Source organism: Panulirus ornatus, chromosome 36, assembly GCF_036320965.1.
Source record: "Panulirus ornatus isolate Po-2019 chromosome 36, ASM3632096v1, whole genome shotgun sequence".
Classification (NCBI taxonomy): Eukaryota; Metazoa; Arthropoda; class Malacostraca; order Decapoda; family Palinuridae; genus Panulirus; species Panulirus ornatus.
The window spans coordinates 16,022,199-16,041,806 of record NC_092259.1 but is presented as its reverse complement, the minus strand read 5'-3'; the positions used below and the strand labels follow the sequence as shown (position 1 = coordinate 16,041,806).

Below are 19,608 nucleotides of genomic sequence, written 5' to 3'. Positions count from 1 at the left end.
ACCAGGAATACTCAACAAACTTATACCTCTGTAATTTGAGCACTCACTCTTATCCCCTTTGCCTTTGTACAATGGCACTATACATGCATTCCGCCAATCCTCAGGCACCTCACCATGAATCATACATACATCAAATAACCTTACCAACCAGTCAACAATACAGTCACCCCCTTTTTTAATAAATTCCACTGCAATACCATCCAAACCTACTGCCTTACCAGCTTTCATCTTCCGCAAAGCTTTTACTACCTCTTCTCTGTTTACCAAATCATTTTCCCCAACCCTCTCACTTTGCACACACCTCAACCAAAACACCCTATATCTGCCACTCTATCATCAAACACATTCAACACCTTCAAAATACTCACTCCATCTCCTTCTCACATCACCACTACTTGTTATCACCTCCCCATTAGCCCCCTTCATTGAAGTTCCCATTTGCTCCCTTGTCTTACACACTTTATTTACCTTCTTCCAGAACATCTTTTTATTCTCCCTAAAATTTAATGATACTCTCTCACCCCAACTCTCATTTGCCCTCTTTTTCACCTCTTGCACTTTTCTCTTGACCTCCTGCCTCTTTCTTTTATAAATCTCCCACTCATTTGCATTTATTTCCCTGCAAAAATCATCCAAATGCCTCTCTCTTCTCTTTCACTAATAATCTTACTTCTTCATCCAACCACTCACTAACCTTTCTAATCAACCCACCTCCCACGCTTCTCATGCCACAAGCATCTTTTGCGCAAGCCATCACTGCTTCCCTAAATAGATCCCATTCCTCCCCCACTCCCCTTACCTCCTTTGTTCTCACCTTTTTCCATTCTGTACTCAGTTTCTCCGGGTACTTCCTCACACAAGTCTCCTTCCCAAGCTCACTTACCCTCACCACCTTCTTCACCCCAACATGCTCTCTTCTTTTCTGAAAACCCCCACAAATCTTCACCTTCGCCTCCACAAGATAATGATCAGACATCCTCCAGTTGCACCTCTCAGCACATTTACATCCAAAAGTCTCTCTTTCGCACATCTGTCAATTAACACGTAATCCAATAACGCTCTCTGGCCATCTCTCCTACTTACATACATATACTTATGTATATCTAGCTTTTTAAACCAGGTATTCCCAATCACAAGTCCTTTTTAGCACATAAATCTACAAGCTCTTCACCATTTCCATTTACAACACTGAACACCCCATGTATACCAATTATTCCCTTAACTGCCACATTACTCACCTTTGCATTCAAATCACCCATCACTATAACCCGGTCTTGTGCATCAAAACCACTAACACACTCATTCAGCTGCTCCCAAAACACTTGCCTCTCATGATCTTTCTTCTCATGCCCAGGTGCATATTCACCAATAATCACCCATCTCTCTCCATCAACTTTAAGTTTTACCCATATTAATCTAGAACTTACTTTCCTACATTCTATCACATACTCCCAGAACACATGTTTCAGGAGTACTGCTACTCCTTCCCTTGCTCTTGTCCTCTCACTAACCCCTGAAGTTACTCCCGAGACATTCACATACCACTCTTCCCCTTTACCCTTGAGCTTTGTTTCACTCAAAGCCAAAACATCCAGGTTCCTTTCCTCAAACATACTACCTATCTCTCCTTTTTTCACATCTTGGTTACATCCACACACATTTAGACACCCCAATCTGAGCCTTCGAGGAGGATGAGCACTCCCCGCGTGACTCCTTTTTCTGTTTCATTAATAGTCATTCCCATTAATGAAAATCCGATCAGTACACAAGGTCGTGTAAATTAGAAACCATCACCCCGTTGTTCTCTACTGTCAACAAGGGTCTAGGGCCTGCCAACAAAATACAAGGAAAAGAAGATATTGGTTGAAAGTACTTCCCGAGACTTATTGTACTACAACATAGAGGTGAAGTTGCTGTGAATGGATACCACGTGAACATTTCAAAAGCAAATACACAGTTGGACTTCATCTACCTGCTATCATTAATGACACTGAAGCAGACAAGATGAGTGAGATGGCTACTGCTTGTAAATCGCCTCCAAAGAGTGTTCTTAAGTTTTGATGATACTCAGAATTTTCTCCACTATAAACAGTGCAGTTAGTAACTCTGGGACTTTCCCATAATTGAGAACATTTCTTCATGTCAGGTTTTGTGGGCTGAGAAGGCAGCTTATATTCAAATTATTGTCGCAAAACTATCTCAATAGATATCATCCAGATCTTTGTGATGAATGTTAAATATTGCAAGTGTAATGAGAGATTTTAAATATGTATAACGTTTCTTGTACATTAGCATATTACTGAGAAGATGTGCTGAAGATGAGGCAAGATAAAGTTCAGTAATTTCAAGAGAATCAGTCTGTCCTGGTTATCTTAGTTTTTTGATGCTTAACATTTGGTGAAGTAAGGCATTTACATCATATGTTTTAATTTAATGAAAGTATTTTCCTTATTTTCAGTAATTTAAGAATATATTTTATGTTACACATGAACTGATGTATATGACCGTATTTTTTTTTTTTTTTTTTTGCTTTGTCGCTGTCTCCCGCGTTTGCGAGGTAGCGCAAGGAAACAGACGAAAGAAATGGCCCAACCCCCCCCCCCATACACATGTATATACATACGTCCACACATGCAAATATACATACCTACACAGCTTTCCATGGTTTACCCCAGACGCTTCACATGCCCTGATTCAATCCACTGACAGCACGTCAACCCCAGTACACCACATTGATCCAATTCACTCTATTCCTTGCCCTCCTTTCACCCTCCTGCATGTTCAGGCCCCGATCACACAAAATCTTTTTCACTCCATCTTTCCACCTCCAATTTGGTCTCCCACTTCTCCTCGTTCCCTCCACCTCCGACACATACATCCTCTTGGTCAATCTTTCCTCACTCATTCTCTCCATGTGCCCAAACCATTTCAAAACACCCTCTTCTGCTCTCTCAACCACGCTCTTTTTATTTCCACACATCTCTCTTACCCTTACGTTACTTACTCGATCAAACCACCTCACACAACACATTGTCCTCAAACATCTCATTTCCAGCACATCCATCCTCCTGCGCAAAACTCTATCCATAGCCCACGCCTCGCAACCATACAACATTGTTGGAACCACTATTCCTTCAAACATACCCATTTTTGCTTTCCGACATAATGTTCTCGACTTCCACACATTCTTCAAGGCTCCCAGGATTTTCGCCCCCTCCCCCACCCTATGACCCACTTCCGCTTCCATGGTTCCATCCACTGCCAGATCCACTCCCAGATATCTAAAACACTTTACTTCCTCCAGTTTTGCTCCATTCAAACTTACCTCCCAATGACTTGACCCTCAACCCTACTGTACCTAATAACCTTGCTCTTATTCACATTTACTCCTAACTTTCTTCTTTCACACACTTTACCAAACTCAGTCACCAGCTTCTGCAGTTTCTCACATATATATATTCTGAGTACAGAATGGAAAAAGGTGAGAACAATGGAAGTAAGAGGAGTGGGGGAGGAATGGGATGTATTTAGGGAATCAGTGATGGATTGTGCAAAAGATGCTTGTGGCATGAGAAGAGTGGGAGGTGGGTTGATTAGAAAGGGTAGTGAGTGGTGGGATGAGAAGTAAGATTATTAGTGAAAGAGAAGAGAGAGGCATTTGGACGATTTTTGCAGGGAAAAAATGCAATTGAGTGGGAGATGTATAAAAGAAAGAGACAGGAGGTCAAGAGAAAGGTGCAAGAGGTGAAAAAGAGGGCAAATGAGAGTTAGGGTGAGAGAGTATCATTAAATTTTAGGGAGAATAAAAAGATGTTCTGGAAGGAGGTAAATAAAGTGCGTAAGACAAGGAAGCAAATGGGAACTTCAGTGAAGGGCGCAAATGGGGAGGTGATAACATGTAGTGGTGATGTGAAAAGGAGATGGAGTGAGTATTTTGAAGGTTTGTTGAATATGTTTGACGATAGAGTGGCAGATATAGGGTGTTTTGGTCGAGGTGGTGTGCGAAGTGAGAGGGTTAGGGAAAATGATTTGGTAAACAGAGAAGAGGTAGTAAAAGCTTTGCGGAAGATGAAAGCCGGCAAGGCAGCAGGTTTGGTTGGTATTGCAGTGGAATTTATTTAAAAAGGGGGTGACTGTATTGTTGACTGGTTGGTAAGGTTATTTAATGTATGTATGACTCATGGTGAGGTGCCTGAGGATTGGCGGAATGCGTTCATAGTGCCATTGTACAAAGGCAAAGGGGATAAGAGTGAGTGCTCAAATTACAGAGGTATAAGTTTGTTGAGTATTCCTGGTAAATTATATGGGAGGGTATTGATTGAGAGGGTGAAGGCATGTACAGAGCATCAGATTGGGGAAGAGCAGTGTGGTTTCAAAAGTGGTAGAGGATGTGTGGATCAGGTGTTTGCTTTGAAGAATGTATGTGGGTGGCAAGTTTTTAGAAGCAGTGAAAAGTTTTTATCGAGGATGTAAGGCATGTGTACGTGTAGGAAGAGAGGAAAGTGATTGGTTCTCAGTGAATGTAGGTTTGCGGCAGGGGTGTGTGATGTCTCCATGGTTGTTTAATTTGTTTATGGATGGGGTTGTTAGGGAGGTAAATGCAAGAGTTTTGGAAATAGGGGCAAGTATGAAATCTGTTGGGGATGAGAGAGCTTGGGAAGTGAATCAGTTGTTGTTCGCTGATGATACAGCGCTGCTGGCTGATTCATGTGAGAAACTGCAGAAGCTGGTGAATGAGTTTGGTAAAGTGTATGAAAGAAGAAAGTTGAGAGTAAATGTGAATAAGAGCAAGGTTATTAGGTACAGTAGGGTTGAGGGTCAAGTCAATTGGGAGGTAAGTTTGAATGGAGAAAAACTGGAGGAAGTGAAGTGTTTTAGATATCTGGGAGTGGATTTGGCAGCGGATGGAACCATGGAAGCGGAAGTGAATCATAGGGTGGGGGAGGGGGCGAAAATTCTGGGAGCCTTGAAGAATGTGTAGAAGTCGAAAACATTATCTCGGAAAGCAAAAATGGGTGTTTGAAGGAATAGTGGTTCCAACAATGTTGTATGGTTGCGAGGTGTGGGCTATGGATAGAGCTGTGCAGAGGAGGGTGGATGTGCTGGAAAAGAGGGTGTTTGAGGACAATATGTGGTGTGAGGTGGTTAGATCGAGTAAGTAATAATAGGGTGAGAGAGATGTATGGTAATAAAAAGGGTGTGGTTGAGAGAGCAGAAGAGGGTGTTTTGAAATGGTTTGGTCACATGGATAGAATGAGTGAGGAAAGATTGACCAAGAGGATATATGTGTCGGAGTTGGAGGGAACGAGGAGAAGTGGGAGACCAAATTGGAGGTGAAAAGATGGAGTGAAAAAGATTTTGAGTGATCAGGGCCTGAACATGCAGGAGGGTGAAAGGCGTGCAAGAACTAGAGTAAATTGGAACAATGTGGTATACCGGGGTCGACGTGCTGTCAATGGATTCAACCAGGGCATTTGAAGCGTCTGGGGTAAACCATGGAAAGTTCTGTGGGGCCTGGATGTGGAAAGAGAGCTGTGGTTTCGGTGCATTATCACATGACTGCTAGAGACTGAGTGTGAACGAATGTGGCCTTTGTTGTCTTTACCTAGCGCTACCTCGCACACATGAGGGGGAGGGGGTTGTTATTTCATGTGTGGTGAGGTGGCGATGGGAATGAGTAAAGGCAGACAGTATGAATTATGTACATGTGTATATATGTATATGTCTGTGTGTGTATATATATGTATACACTGAGATGTATAGGTATGTATATTTGTGTGTTTGGACGTGTACATATATACATGTGTATGTGGGTGGGTTGGGCCATTCTTTCGTCTGTTTCCTTGCGCTACCTCGCTAACGCAGGAGACAGCGACAAAGCAAAATAAATATATAAATAAATATATATATATATATCATATTTATTACACTTTGTCACTGTCTCCTGCGTTAGCGAGGTAACGCAAGGAAACAGACGAAAGAATGGCCCAACCCACCCATATACACATGTATATATACACGTCTACACACGCACATATACATACCTATACATTTCAACGTATACATATATATACATACACAGACATATAAATATATACACATGTTCATCATTCATACTTGCTGCCTATATTCATTCCCCTCGCCACCCCGACACACATGAAATGACACCCCCCTCCCCCTCGCACGCATGCAAGGTAGCGCTAGGAAAAGACAACAAAGGCCACAATCATTCACACTCAGTCTCTAGCTGTCATGTATAATGCACCGAAACCACTGCTCCCTTTCCACAGCCAGGCCCAACAAAACTTTCCATGGTTTACCCCAGATGCTTCACATGCCCTAGTTCAATTGTCTGACAGCACGTCGACACCGGTATACCACATCGTTCCAATTCACTCTATTCCTTGCACGCCTTTCACCCTCCTGCATGTTCAGGCCCCGATCACTAAAAATCTTTTTCACTCCATCCTTCCATCTCCAATTTGGTCTCCCACTTCTCCTCGTTCCCTCCACCTCTGACACATATATCCTTGTTGGCAATCTTCCCTCACTCATTCTCTTCATGTGACCAAACCATTTCAATACACCCTCTTCTGCTCTCTCAATCACACTTTTTTAATTACCATACATCTCTCTTACCCTTTCATTACTTACTCTATCAAACCACCTCACATCACATATTGTCCTCAAACATCTTATTTCCAACACATCTACATTCCTCCGCACAACACTATCTATAGCCAACGCCTCGCAACATCCTTCAAGCATATCCATTTTTGCTTTCCGAGATAGTGTTCTCGCCTTCCACACATTTTTCAACGCTCCCAGAATTTTCGCCACCTCCCCCACCGTGACTCCCTTCCGCTTCCATGGTTCCATCCGCTGCCAAATCCACTCACAGATATCTAAAACACTTCACTTCCTCCACCTTTTCTCCATTCAAACTTACCTCCCAGTTGACTTGTCCCTCAAACCTGCTGTACCTAATAACCTTCCATAATTTACTCTCAATTTTCTCTTTTCACACACTTTACCAAAAAAAAAAAAAAAAAAAAAAAAAAAAAAAAAAAAAAAAAAAAAAAAAAAAAAAAAAAAAAAAAAAAAAAAAAAAAAAAAAAAAAAAAAAAAAAAAAAAAAAAAAAAAAAAAAAAAAAAAAAAAAAAAAAAAAAAAAAAAAAAAAAAAAAAAAAAAAAAAAAAAAAAAAAAAAAAAAAAAAAAAAAAAAAAAAAAAAAAAAAAAAAAAAAAAAAAAAAAAAAAAATAGATCCCCTCCAGATATCTAAAACACTTCACTTCTCATTTTCTCCATTCAAACTCACCTCTATTATTTTATTACACTTTGTCATGTCTCCTGCGTTAGCAGTACGCAAGGAAACAGACGAAAGAATGGCCCAACCCACTATATACATGTATATATAACGTCTACACACGCACATATACATACCCATACATTCACGTATACATATTTACATACACAGACTTAATTAATCACATTCTCATTCATACTCGCTATTCACATGAAATGAACACCCCCCTTCCCCTGCACGCATGCAGGTAGCGCTAGGAAAAGACAACAAATGCCACATTCATTTACACTCAGTCTCTAGCTGTCATGTACAATGCACAGAAACCACAGCTCCCTATCCGCATCCAGGCCCCACATACCTTTCCATGGTTTACCCTAAACGCTTCACATGCCCTGGTTCAGTCCACTGACAGCATGTCGACCCCGACTCTCACCTTTCTGTAAGTTCAGGCCCCGATCGCTCAAAATCTTTTTTGCTCCATCCTTCCACCGACAATTTGGTCTCTCACTTCTCCTCGTTCCCTCCACCTCTGACACATATATCCTCGTCGTCCATCTTTCGTCATTCATTCTCTCCATATGTCCAAACCATTTCAAAACATCCTCTTCTGCTCTCTCAAATATACTCGTTTTATTTCCACACATCTCTCTTACCCTTCCATTACTTACTCGATCAAACCACTTCAAACTACATATTGTCCAAAAACATTTCATTTCCAGCACATTCACCCTCCTTCGTATAACCCTATCTATAGCCCATGTCTCGCAACCATATAATACTGTTGGAACTGTTATTCCTTCAAACATATCCATTTTTGATCTCCGAGATAATGTTCTCTCCTTCCTCACATTCTTCATCGCTCCCAGAACCTTTGCCCTCTTCCCCACCCTACAACTCACTTCCGCTTCAACAGTTCCATCTGCTGTTAAGTCCACTCCCAGATATCTAAAATACTTCACTTCCTCCAATTTCTCTCCATTCAAACTTACCTCCCAATTAACTTGTCCCTAAACCGTACTGAACCAAATAACCTTGCTCTTATTCACATCTACCCTCAATTTTCTCTTTTCACACACTTCTCCAAACTCAATCACCAAATTCTGAAGGTTCTCACACGAATCAGCCACTAGAGCTGTATCAACGGCGAACAACTGACACTTTCCAGGCCCTCTCATCCATAACAGACTGCATACTCGCCCCTCTCTCCAAAACTCTTGCATTCACCTCCCTAACAACCCCATCCATAAACAAATTAAACAACCATGGGGACATCACGCACCTTTGCCGCAGACCGAAACTCACTGGCAACCAATCACTCTCCTCTCTTCCCACTCGTACAAATACTTTACATTATTGGTAAAAACTTTTCACTGCTTCTAGCAGCTTACCTCCAACACCATAAACTCTTAAAAACTTCCACAAAGCATCTCTTATCAACTCTATCATATGCCTTCTCCAGATCCATAAATGCTACGTATAAATCCATATGTTTTTCTAAGTATTTCTCACATACATTCTTCAAAGCAACCACCTGATCCACACATCACCAACCACTTCTGAAACCACAGTGCTATTCTCTAATCTGATGCTCTGTACATGCCTTTACCCTCTCAATCAATACCCTCCCATATAACTTCCCAGGAATACTCAACAAACATGTCTCTGTAATTTGAACACTCACCTTTATCCCCTTTGTCTTTGTACAATGGCCCTGTGCATGCATTCCGCCAATCCTCAGGCACTTCACCATGGTCCATACATACACTGAATATCCTTACCAGCCAACTGACACCGTCACCCCCTTTACTAATAAATTCCAATGCAACACCATCCAAACCCGCCGCCTTGACAGATTTCATCTTCCGCAAAGCTATCACTGCCACTCCTCTTCACCAAATCATTCTCCCGAACCTTCTCACTTCCCACACCACCCCGACCAAAGCATACTATATCTGCCACTCTATCATCAAACACATTCAACAAAACTTCAAAATACTCACTCCATCTCCTTCTCACTCCTTCACTATCTGTTATCACTTACCGACTTGCTCCCTTCACCGATGTTCCCATTTGTTCTCTTGTCTTGTGCACGTTATTTACCTCCTCAAACATCTTTTATTCTCCCTAGAATTCAATAACACACTCTCACCCAAACTCTCATTTGCCCTCTTTTCTTCAACTCTTGCACCTTTCTCTTAACCTCTCGCCGCTTTCTTTTACACATCTACAAGTCATTTGCACTACTTCCCTGAAAAAATCGTACCAACGCCTCTCTTTTCTCTTTCTCTAACAATCTTACTTCCTCATCCCACCACTCACTACCCTTTCTAATCTGCCCACCTGCCATCTTTCTCATACCACATGCGTCTTTTGTGCAAGCCATCACTGCTTCCCTAAATACATCCCATTCCTCCCCCACTGCCTTCAGGTCATTTGCTCTCACTTTTTGCCATTCTACACTCAATCTCTCATACTTCCTCGCACACGTCTCCTTTCCCAGCTCACTTACTCTCACCACACTCTTCTCGCCAATATTTTCTCTTCTTTTCTGAAAGCCTCTACAAATCTTCACCTTCGCCTCCACAAGATAGTCATGAAACATCCCTCCAGCTGCCCCTCTCAGCATATCAATAGCCAAAAGTCATGGCTGTCACGTAATCCAATCGCTCCTACTCACATATGTATACTTATGTATATCTCTCTTTTTAAGCCAGGTATTTCTAATCAAGGTTATTAGGTACAGTAAGGTTGAGGGTCAAGTCAATTGGGAGGTGAGTTTGAATGGAGAAAAACTGGAGGAAGTGAAGTGTTTTAGATATCTGGGAGTGGATCTGGCAGCGGATGGAACCATGGAAGCGGAAGTGGATCATAGGGTGGGGGAGGGGGCGAAAATCCTGGGGGCCTTGAAGAATGTGTGGAAGTCGAGAACATTATCTCGGAAAGCAAAAATGGGTATGTTTGAAGGAATAGTGGTTCCAACAATGTTGTATGGTTGCGAGGCGTGGGCTATGGATAGAGTTGTGCGCAGGAGGATGGATGTGCTGGAAATGAGATGTTTGAGGACAATGTGTGGTGTGAGGTGGTTTGATCGAGTGAGTAACGTAAGGGTAAGAGAGATGTGTGGAAATAAAAAGAGCGTGGTTGAGAGAGCAGAAGAGGGTGTTTTGAAGTGGTTTGGGCACATGGAGAGGATGAGTGAGGAAAGATTGACCAAGAGGATATATGTGTCGGAGGTGGAGGGAACAAGGAGAAGAGGGAGACCAAATTGGAGGTGGAAAGATGGAGTGAAAAAGATTTTGTGTGATCGGGGCCTGAACATGCAGGAGGGTGAAAGGAGGGCAAGGAATAGAGTGAATTGGAGCGATGTGGTATACCGGGGTTGACGTGCTGTCAGTGGATTGAATCAAGGCATGTGAAGCGTCTGGGGTAAACCATGGAAAGCTGTGTAGGTATGTATATTTGCGTGTGTGGACGTATGTAGATACATGTGTATGGGGGTGGGTTGGGCCATTTCTTTCGTCTGTTTCCTTGCGCTACCTCGCAAACGCGGGAGACAGCGACAAAGTATAAAAAAAAAAAAAAAAATATATATATATATATATATATATATATATATATATATATATATATATATATATATATTGGAAAGGATCAATTTTTACGCGTAATCAAGTATATTCCTACGAGTCCACGGGGAAAATGAAACATGATAAGTTCCCAAGCGCACTTTCGTGTAATAATCACATCATCAGGGAAGATAGAGAGAAATATAACAGTCAGATGATATACAACGAAGAGACGTAGCTAGGACGCCATTTGGTAAACATGTGACTGTCTCAGACAGACAACGAGCGTGTCATAAATTTATTCATGTGGACAAGGTGAAATGTTTACAAATCTTATCAACAATAAAGTTATCCAATTTGGACAGACCTTCACTAATATCAAGGTTATTTACATGCCATTGCTAATGCTAATTACAGTCAATTCAACACCCTCCTCAGCCGGAACTCGTTATTAACCTGATCACATAATTCCCAGTGTTCACCCATCTGGTCAACCTTGTCATCTTGCCTTTCCTGGTCGTCACCCATATCTCTCCATAGATGACGTAACTAGTTGTGTAAAAGGAATTATGTGGAGATACTGTACATGTCAAGTGATCTTAGTCTGTTGCTTAATCACTTAAAAATAAGCTGATAACTTTCAACCTCGCTATATTACAATTCTTTTTTTTTTTTTCCTCTCTCTAAGTAGTAATGTACTGTACGTCCTATAGGATTATGTTTTATCCAAACTAAAGATGAGAATGTATTCTAACACGTGATCTTATCAAATGGTAGTACACCTTACAGCCTATCTCCGACATGCCTACTTAACTTATATAAGAGCACGAACTATGGGGATTCTAGGTCAAATGACGCGCAGTACTAACCTATACATTTGGGTACGTTATATATATATACGTGGGAACCTGAGAATGAAACACTTGTTTCCGTTGAGTATGAAACTGTGGCTCCTGTCCGCTGTCTTCACCATCACACTCTCCCTCACGGGTAAGATGGGCTGAACTATCTTCTTAATACAAAAGAATATATTTAAGCAACAGAGATACTGTACTGGGATCCCCTCCACGCTGTTTGTGGTAGTGGAAGAGATCAGAAACTTAGGAGACTAACGTGGTACGAGTGGAAAAGCACACACAAGATTTCATAAGAAATACTTGTGATTTTTACAAGTACCTACGGAGAGGCAATTGTCAGTTGTGGACCTGAAGAGGAACACAGTATTTGTCAAGTTTGTTCTTAATGTATCAATGGCGCTGTTCCTTTCGAAGTGAAAGGAACTGGATTTCCCTAAATTACTAAGTGTGAAATGTGATTAATCCACTCGAAAGTTGCTGTCTATATCGAGATTTTCAAGGCCTTTAATATTTTCCAATACGTGTGTTACAATGCATCTCGGGTCTCTCCTCTGAGTGAAATGAGTTTAAGTCGTCTTGCTGGCTCGCAAAGACTTGACTTTTCACCTCAGGAATCATCTTGGTTGCTAGCCGCCGTACTCTCTCTCTCTCTCTCTCTCTCTCTCTCTCTCTCTCTCTCTCTCTCTCTCTCTCTCTCTCTCTCTCTCATTCTGTCCTTTGTTTTCAAGTTAGGTGACCAAAACGGAACATAATATGGGAGATGTGGACGCATTAGTAAGTTAGAAACAGCGAGAGTTACTTCTTCAGACTTCAAATTCGAACGTTCTCCTGCAAATATAATTACCTCAACGTCCTGCTTACTTGGCTTTAGGTCACCAAAGATTATTACTCTAAGTCGCTCAGCAGACTTTACAGCCAAGTTGGCCATGAGAGATTTCACCTATACTTCCCCGAGGCAGATGACCGTTCGAGATTTCACAGCAGATAAACACAGTCGCTACTTGCTTCTCAGAAACATGACGGTATGATCATTAAGCAGGACGGTATAATCAATCATTAAGCATAACGGTTTGATCATTAAGCATGACGGTATGATCATTAAGCATAACGGTTTGATCATTAAGCATGACGGTATGATCATTAAGCATAACGGTTTGATCATTAAGCATAACGGTTTGATCATTAAGCATGACGGTATGATCATTAAGCATAACGGTATGATCATTAAGCATGGCGGTATGATCATTAAGCATAACGGTATGATCATTAAGCATGGCGGTATGATCATTAAGCATAACGGTATGATCATTAAGCATAACGGTGTGATCATTAAGCATAACGGTATGATCATTAAGCATGGCGGTATGATCATTAAGCATAACGGTATGATCATTAAGCATAACGGTGTGATCATTAAGCATGGCGGTATGATCATTAAGCATAACGGTATGATCATTAAGCATGGCGGTATGATCATTAAGCATAACGGTATGATCATTAAGCATAACGGTATGATCATTAAGTATGGCGGTGTGATCATTAAGCATAACGGTATGATCATTAAGCATGGCGGTATGATCATTAAGCATGACGGTATGATCATTAAGCATGGCGGTGTGATCATTAAGCATGGCGGTGTGATCATTAAGCATGACGGTATGATCATTAAGCATGACGGTATGATCATTAAGCATAACGGTATGATCATTAAGCATGGCGGTATGATCATTAAGCATAACGGTATGATCATTAAGCATAACGGTATGATCATTAAGCATAACGGTATGATCATTAAGCATAACGGTATGATCATTAAGCATGGCGGTATGATCATTAAGCATAACGGTATGATCATTAAGCATAACGGTGTGATCATTAAGCATAACGGTATGATCATTAAGCATAACGGTATGATCATTAAGCATAACGGTATGATCATTAAGCATAACGGTGTGATCATTAAGCATAACGGTATGATCATTAAGCATGGCGGTGTGATCATTAAGCATGGCGGTGTGATCATTAAGCATAACGGTGTGATCATTAAGCATGACGGTGTGATCATTAAGCATAACGGTGTGATCATTAAGCATAACGGTGTGATCATTAAGCATAACGGTATGATCATTAAGCATAACGGTGTGATCATTAAGCATAACGGTGTGATCATTAAGCATAACGGTATGATCATTAAGCATGACGGTATGATCATTAAGCATAACGGTATGATCATTAAGCATAACGGTATGATCATTAAGCATGGCGGTGTGATCATTAAGCATAACGGTGTGATCATTAAGCATAACGGTATGATCATTAAGCATAACGGTATGATCATTAAGCATAACGGTGTGATCATTAAGCATAACGGTATGATCATTAAGCATAACGGTGTGATCATTAAGCATAACGGTATGATCATTAAGCATAACGGTATGATCATTAAGCATGACGGTATGATCATTAAGCATAACGGTATGATCATTAAGCATGGCGGTGTGATCATTAAGCATGACGGTATGATCATTAAGTATCCATTCTCCCCTATCCCCAGGGATAATATATAAATATATATAATATATATATATATATATATATATATATATATATATATATATATATATATATATTTATATATTTTCTTTTTTTCTTCTTTCAAACTATTCACCATTTCCCGGGTTAGCGAGGTAGCGTTAAGAACAGAGGACTGGCCCTTTGAGGGAATATCATCACCTGGCCCCCTTCTCTGTTCCTTCTTTTGGAAAATAAAAAAAAAAAATAATGAGAGGGGAGGATTTCCAGCCCCCCGCTCCCTCCCCTTTTAGTCGCCTTCTACGACACGCAGGGAATACGTGGGAAGTATTCTTTCTCCCCTATCCCCAGGGATATATATATATATATATATATATCTTTCTTTTCTTTCAAACTATTCGCCATTTCCCGCATTAGCGAGGTAGCGTTAAGAACAGAGGACTGGGCCTTTGAGGGAATATCCTCACCTGGCCCAATTCTCTGTTCCTTCTTTTGAAAAAAAAAAAAAAAAAAAAAAAAAAATATTCTTAATATTCTTAAAAAAGTATTCTTAATCCCCTGTCCCCAGGGATATTATATATATATATATATATATATATATATATATATATATATATATATATATATATATATATATATCTTTTCTTTCTTTTAAACTATTTGCCATTTCCCGCGTTAGCGAGGTAGCGTTAATAACAGAGGACTGGGCCTTTTTTGGAATATTCTCACCTGGCCCCCTCTGTTCCTTCTTTTGGAAAATTAAAAAAAAAAAAACGAGAGAGGGGGATTTCCAGCCCCCGCTCCCTCCCCTTTTAGTCGCCTTCTACGACACGCAGGGAATACGTGGAAGTATTCTTAATCCCTTGTCCCCAGGGATATATATATATATATATATATATATATATATATATATATATATATATATATATATATATATATATATATATATATATATATAAAAATATATATATATATATATATATATATATATATATATATATATATATATATATATATATATATATATATATATATATATTCCTGTTTCATGATAAGAGAAGTGGACCAGGCAGTATGATACAGTGGTTAAATTGATGAGAACTACTATTGACGTTTGTGTAAATAAATCATACATTTCCCTTTTCCATAGCCAAAGGTTGAACCATTATGTGACATTCATTTTTTCGTTTCATTTCAAGCTAGAAGTTTCAGTTTTCTAAATTATTTCTTACATTTTTCATATGTATATATATGTATATGTGTGTGTGTGTGTGTGTATATGTGCGTATGTATGTGTATGTATGTATATATATATATATATATATATATATATATATATATATATATATATATATATATACATTATCCCTGGGGATAGGGGTGAAAGAATACTTCCCACGCATTCCTCGCGTGTCGTAGAAGGCGACTAGAGGGGACGGGAGCGGGGGGCCAGAAATCCTCCCGTCCTTGTATTTCTAACTTTCTAAAATGGGAAACAGAAGAAGGAGTCACGCGGGGAGTGCTCATCCTCCTCGAAGGCTCAGCCTGGGGTGTCTAAATGTGTGTGGATGTAACCAAGATGTGAAAAAAGGAGAGATAGGTAGTATGTTTCAGGAAAGGAACCTGGATGTTTTGGCTCTGAGTGAAACGAAGCTCAAGGGTAAAGGGGAAGAGTGGTTTGGGAATGTCTTGGGAGTAAAGTCAGGGGTTGGTGAGAGGACAAGAGCAAGGGAAGGAGTAGCAGTACTCCTGAAACAGGAGTTGTGGGAGTATGTGATAGAATGTAAGAAAGTAAATTCTCGATTAATATGGGTAAAACTGAAAGTTGATGGAGAGAGATGGGTGATCATTGGTGCATATGCACCTGGGCATGAGAAGAAAGATCATGAGAGGCAAGTGTTTTGGGAGCAGCTGAATGAGTGTGTTAGTGGTTTTGATGCACGAAACCGGGTTATAGTGATGGGTGATTTGAATGCAAAGGTGAGTAATGTGGCAGTTGAGGGAATAATTGGTATACATGGGGTGTTCAGTGTGTAAATGGAAATGGTGAAGAGCTTGTAGATTTATGTGCTGAAAAAGGACTGGTGATTGGGAATACAGGTTTAAAAAGCGAGATATACATAAGTATACGTATGTAAGTAGGAGAGATGGCCAGAGAGCGTTATTGGATTACATGTTAATTGACAGGCGCGTGAGAGACTTTTGGATGTTAATGTGCTGAGAGGTGCAACTGGAGGGATGTATCATCATTATCTTGTGGAGTCTAAGGTGAATATTTGTATGGGTTTTCAGAAAAGAAGAGTGAATGTTGGGGTGAAGAGGGTGGTGAGAGTAAGTGAGCTTGAGAAGGAGACCTGTGTGAGGAAGTACCAGGAGAGACAGTACAGAATGGAAAAAGGTGAGAACAATGGAAGTAAGGGGAGTGGGGGAGGAATGGGATGTATTTCGGGAATCAGTGATGGATTGCGCAAAAGATGCTTGTGGCATGAAAAGAGTGGGAGGTGGGTTGATTAGAAAGGGTAGTGAGTGGTGGGATGAAGAAGTAAGATTATTAGTGAAAGAGAAGAGAGAGGCATTTGGACGATTTTTGAAGGGAAAAATGCAATTGAGTGGAGACGTATAAAAGAAAGAGACAGGAGGTCAAGAGAAAGGTGCAAGAGGTGAAAAAGAGGGCAAATGAGAGTTGGGGTGAGAGAGTATCATTAAATTTTAGGGAGAATAAAAAGATGTTCTGCAAGGAGGTAAATAAAGTGCGTAAGACAAGGGAGCAAATGGGAACTTCAGTGAAGGGCGCAAATGGGGAGGTGATAACAAGTAGTGGTGAGAAGATGGAGTGAGTATTTTGAAGGTTTGTTGAATGTGTTTCATGATAGAGTGGCAGATATAGGGTGTTTTGGTCGAGGTGGTGTGCAAAGTGAGAGGGTTAGGGAAAATGATTTGGTAAACAGAGAAGAGGTAGTAAAAGCTTTGCGGAAGATGAAAGCCGGCAAGGCAGCAGGTTTGGATGGTATTGCAGTGGAATTTATTAAAAAAGGGGGTGACTGTATTATTGACTGGTTGGTAAGGTTACTTAATGTATGTATGACTCATGGTGAGGTGCCTGAGGATTGGCGGAATGCGTGCATAGTGCCATTGTACAAAGGGAAAGGGGGTAAGAGTGAATGCTCAAATTACAGAGGTATAAGTTTGTTGAGTATTCCTGGTAAATTATATGGGAGGGTATTGATTGAGAGGGTGAAGGCATGTACAGAGCATCAGATTGGGGAAGAGCAGTGTGGATTTCAGAAGCTGGTAGAGGATGTGTGGATCAGGTGTTTGCTTTGAAGAATGTGTGTGAGAAATACTTAGAAAAGCAAATGGATTTGTATGTAGCATTTATGGATCTGGTGAAGGCATGTGTTAGAGTGGATAGAGATGCTCTGTGGAAGGTATTAGAATATATGGTGTGGGAGGCAAGTTGTTAGAAGCAGTGAAAAGTTTTTAACGAGGATGTAAGGCATGTGTACGTGTAGGAAGAGAGGAAAGTGATTGGTTCTCAGTGAATGTAGGTTTGCGGCAGGGGTGTGTGATGTCTCCATGGTTGTTTAATTTGTTTATGGATGGGGTTGTTAGGGAGGTGAATGCAAGAGTTTTGGAAAGAGGGGCAAGTATGAAGTCTGTTGTGGATGAGAGAGCTTGGGAAGTGAGTCTGTTGTTGTTCGCTGATGATCCAGCGCTGGTGGCTGATTCATGTGAGAAACTGCAGAAGCTGGTGACTGAGTCTGGTAAAGTGTGTGAAAGAAAGTTAAGAGTAAATGTGAATAAGAGCAAGGTTATTAGGTACAGTAGGGTTGAGGATCAAGTCAATTGGGAGGTAAGTTTGAATGGAGAAAAACTGGAGGAAGTAAAGTGTTTTAGATATCTGGGAGTGGATTTGGCAGCGGATGGAACCATGGAAGCGGAAGTGGATCATAGGGTGGGGGAGGGTGCGAAAATCCTGGGACCTTGAAGAATGTGTGGAAGTCGAGAACATTATCTCGGAAAGCAAAAATGGGTATGTTTGAAGGAATAGTGGTTCCAACAATGTTGTATGGTTGCGAGGCGTGGGCATGGATAGAGTTGTGCGCAGGAGGATGATGTGCTGGAAATGAGATGTTTGAGGACAATGTGTGGTGTGAGGTGGTTTGATCGAGTAAGTAACGTAAGGGTAAGAGAGATGTGTGGAAATAAAAAGAGCGTGGTTGAGAGAGCAGAAGAGGGTGTTTTGAAGTGGTTTGGGCACATGGAGAGGATGAGTGAGGAAAGATTGACCAAGAGGATATATGTGTCGGAGGTGGAGGGAACAAGGAGAAGAGGGAGACCAAATTGGAGGTGGAAAGATGGAGTGAAAAAGATTTTGTGTGATCGGGGCCTGAACATGCAGGAGGGTGAAAGGAGGGCAAGGAATAGAGTGAATTGGAGCGATGTGGTATACCGGGGTTGACGTGCTGTCAGTGGATTGAATCAAGGCATGTGAAGCGTCTGGGGTAAACCATGGAAAGCTGTGTAGGTATGTATATTTGCGTGTGTGGACGTATGTAGATACATGTGTATGGGGGTGGGTTGGGCCATTTCTTTCGTCTGTTTCCTTGCGCTACCTCGCAAACGCGGGAGACAGCGACAAAGTATAAAAAAAAAAAAAAAAATATATATATATATATATATATATATATATATATATATATATATATATATATATATATTGGAAAGGATCAATTTTTACGCGTAATCAAGTATATTCCTACGAGTCCACGGGGAAAATGAAACACGATAAGTTCCCAAGCGCACTTTCGTGTAATAATCACATCATCAGGGAAGATAGAGAGAAATATAACAGTCAGATGATATACAACGAAGAGACGTAGCTAGGACGCCATTTGGTAAACATGTGACTGTCTCAGACAGACAACGAGCGTGTCATAAATTTATTCATGTGGACAAGGTGAAATGTTTACAAATCTTATCAACAATAAAGTTATCCAATTTGGACAGACCTTCACTAATATCAAGGTTATTTACATGCCATTGCTAATGCTAATTACAGTCAATTCAACACCCTCCTCAGCCGGAACTCGTTATTAACCTGATCACATAATTCCCAGTGTTCACCCATCTGGTCAACCTTGTCATCTTGCCTTTCCTGGTCGTCACCCATATCTCTCCATAGATGACGTAACTAGTTGTGTAAAAGGAATTATGTGGAGATACTGTACATGTCAAGTGATCTTAGTCTGTTGCTTAATCACTTAAAAATAAGCTGATAACTTTCAACCTCGCTATATTACAATTCTTTTTTTTTTTTTCCTCTCTCTAAGTAGTAATGTACTG

At 40.6% G+C, this 19,608-nt stretch overlaps 1 protein-coding gene across 1 annotated transcript in view; it reads left to right on the top strand.

Annotated features, from left to right (window-relative positions):
• Positions 1 to 19,608, top strand: part of LOC139760412 (chitinase-3-like protein 1) — a 68,451-nt gene that overhangs the window by 470 nt on the left and 48,373 nt on the right. The window lies entirely within an intron of this gene.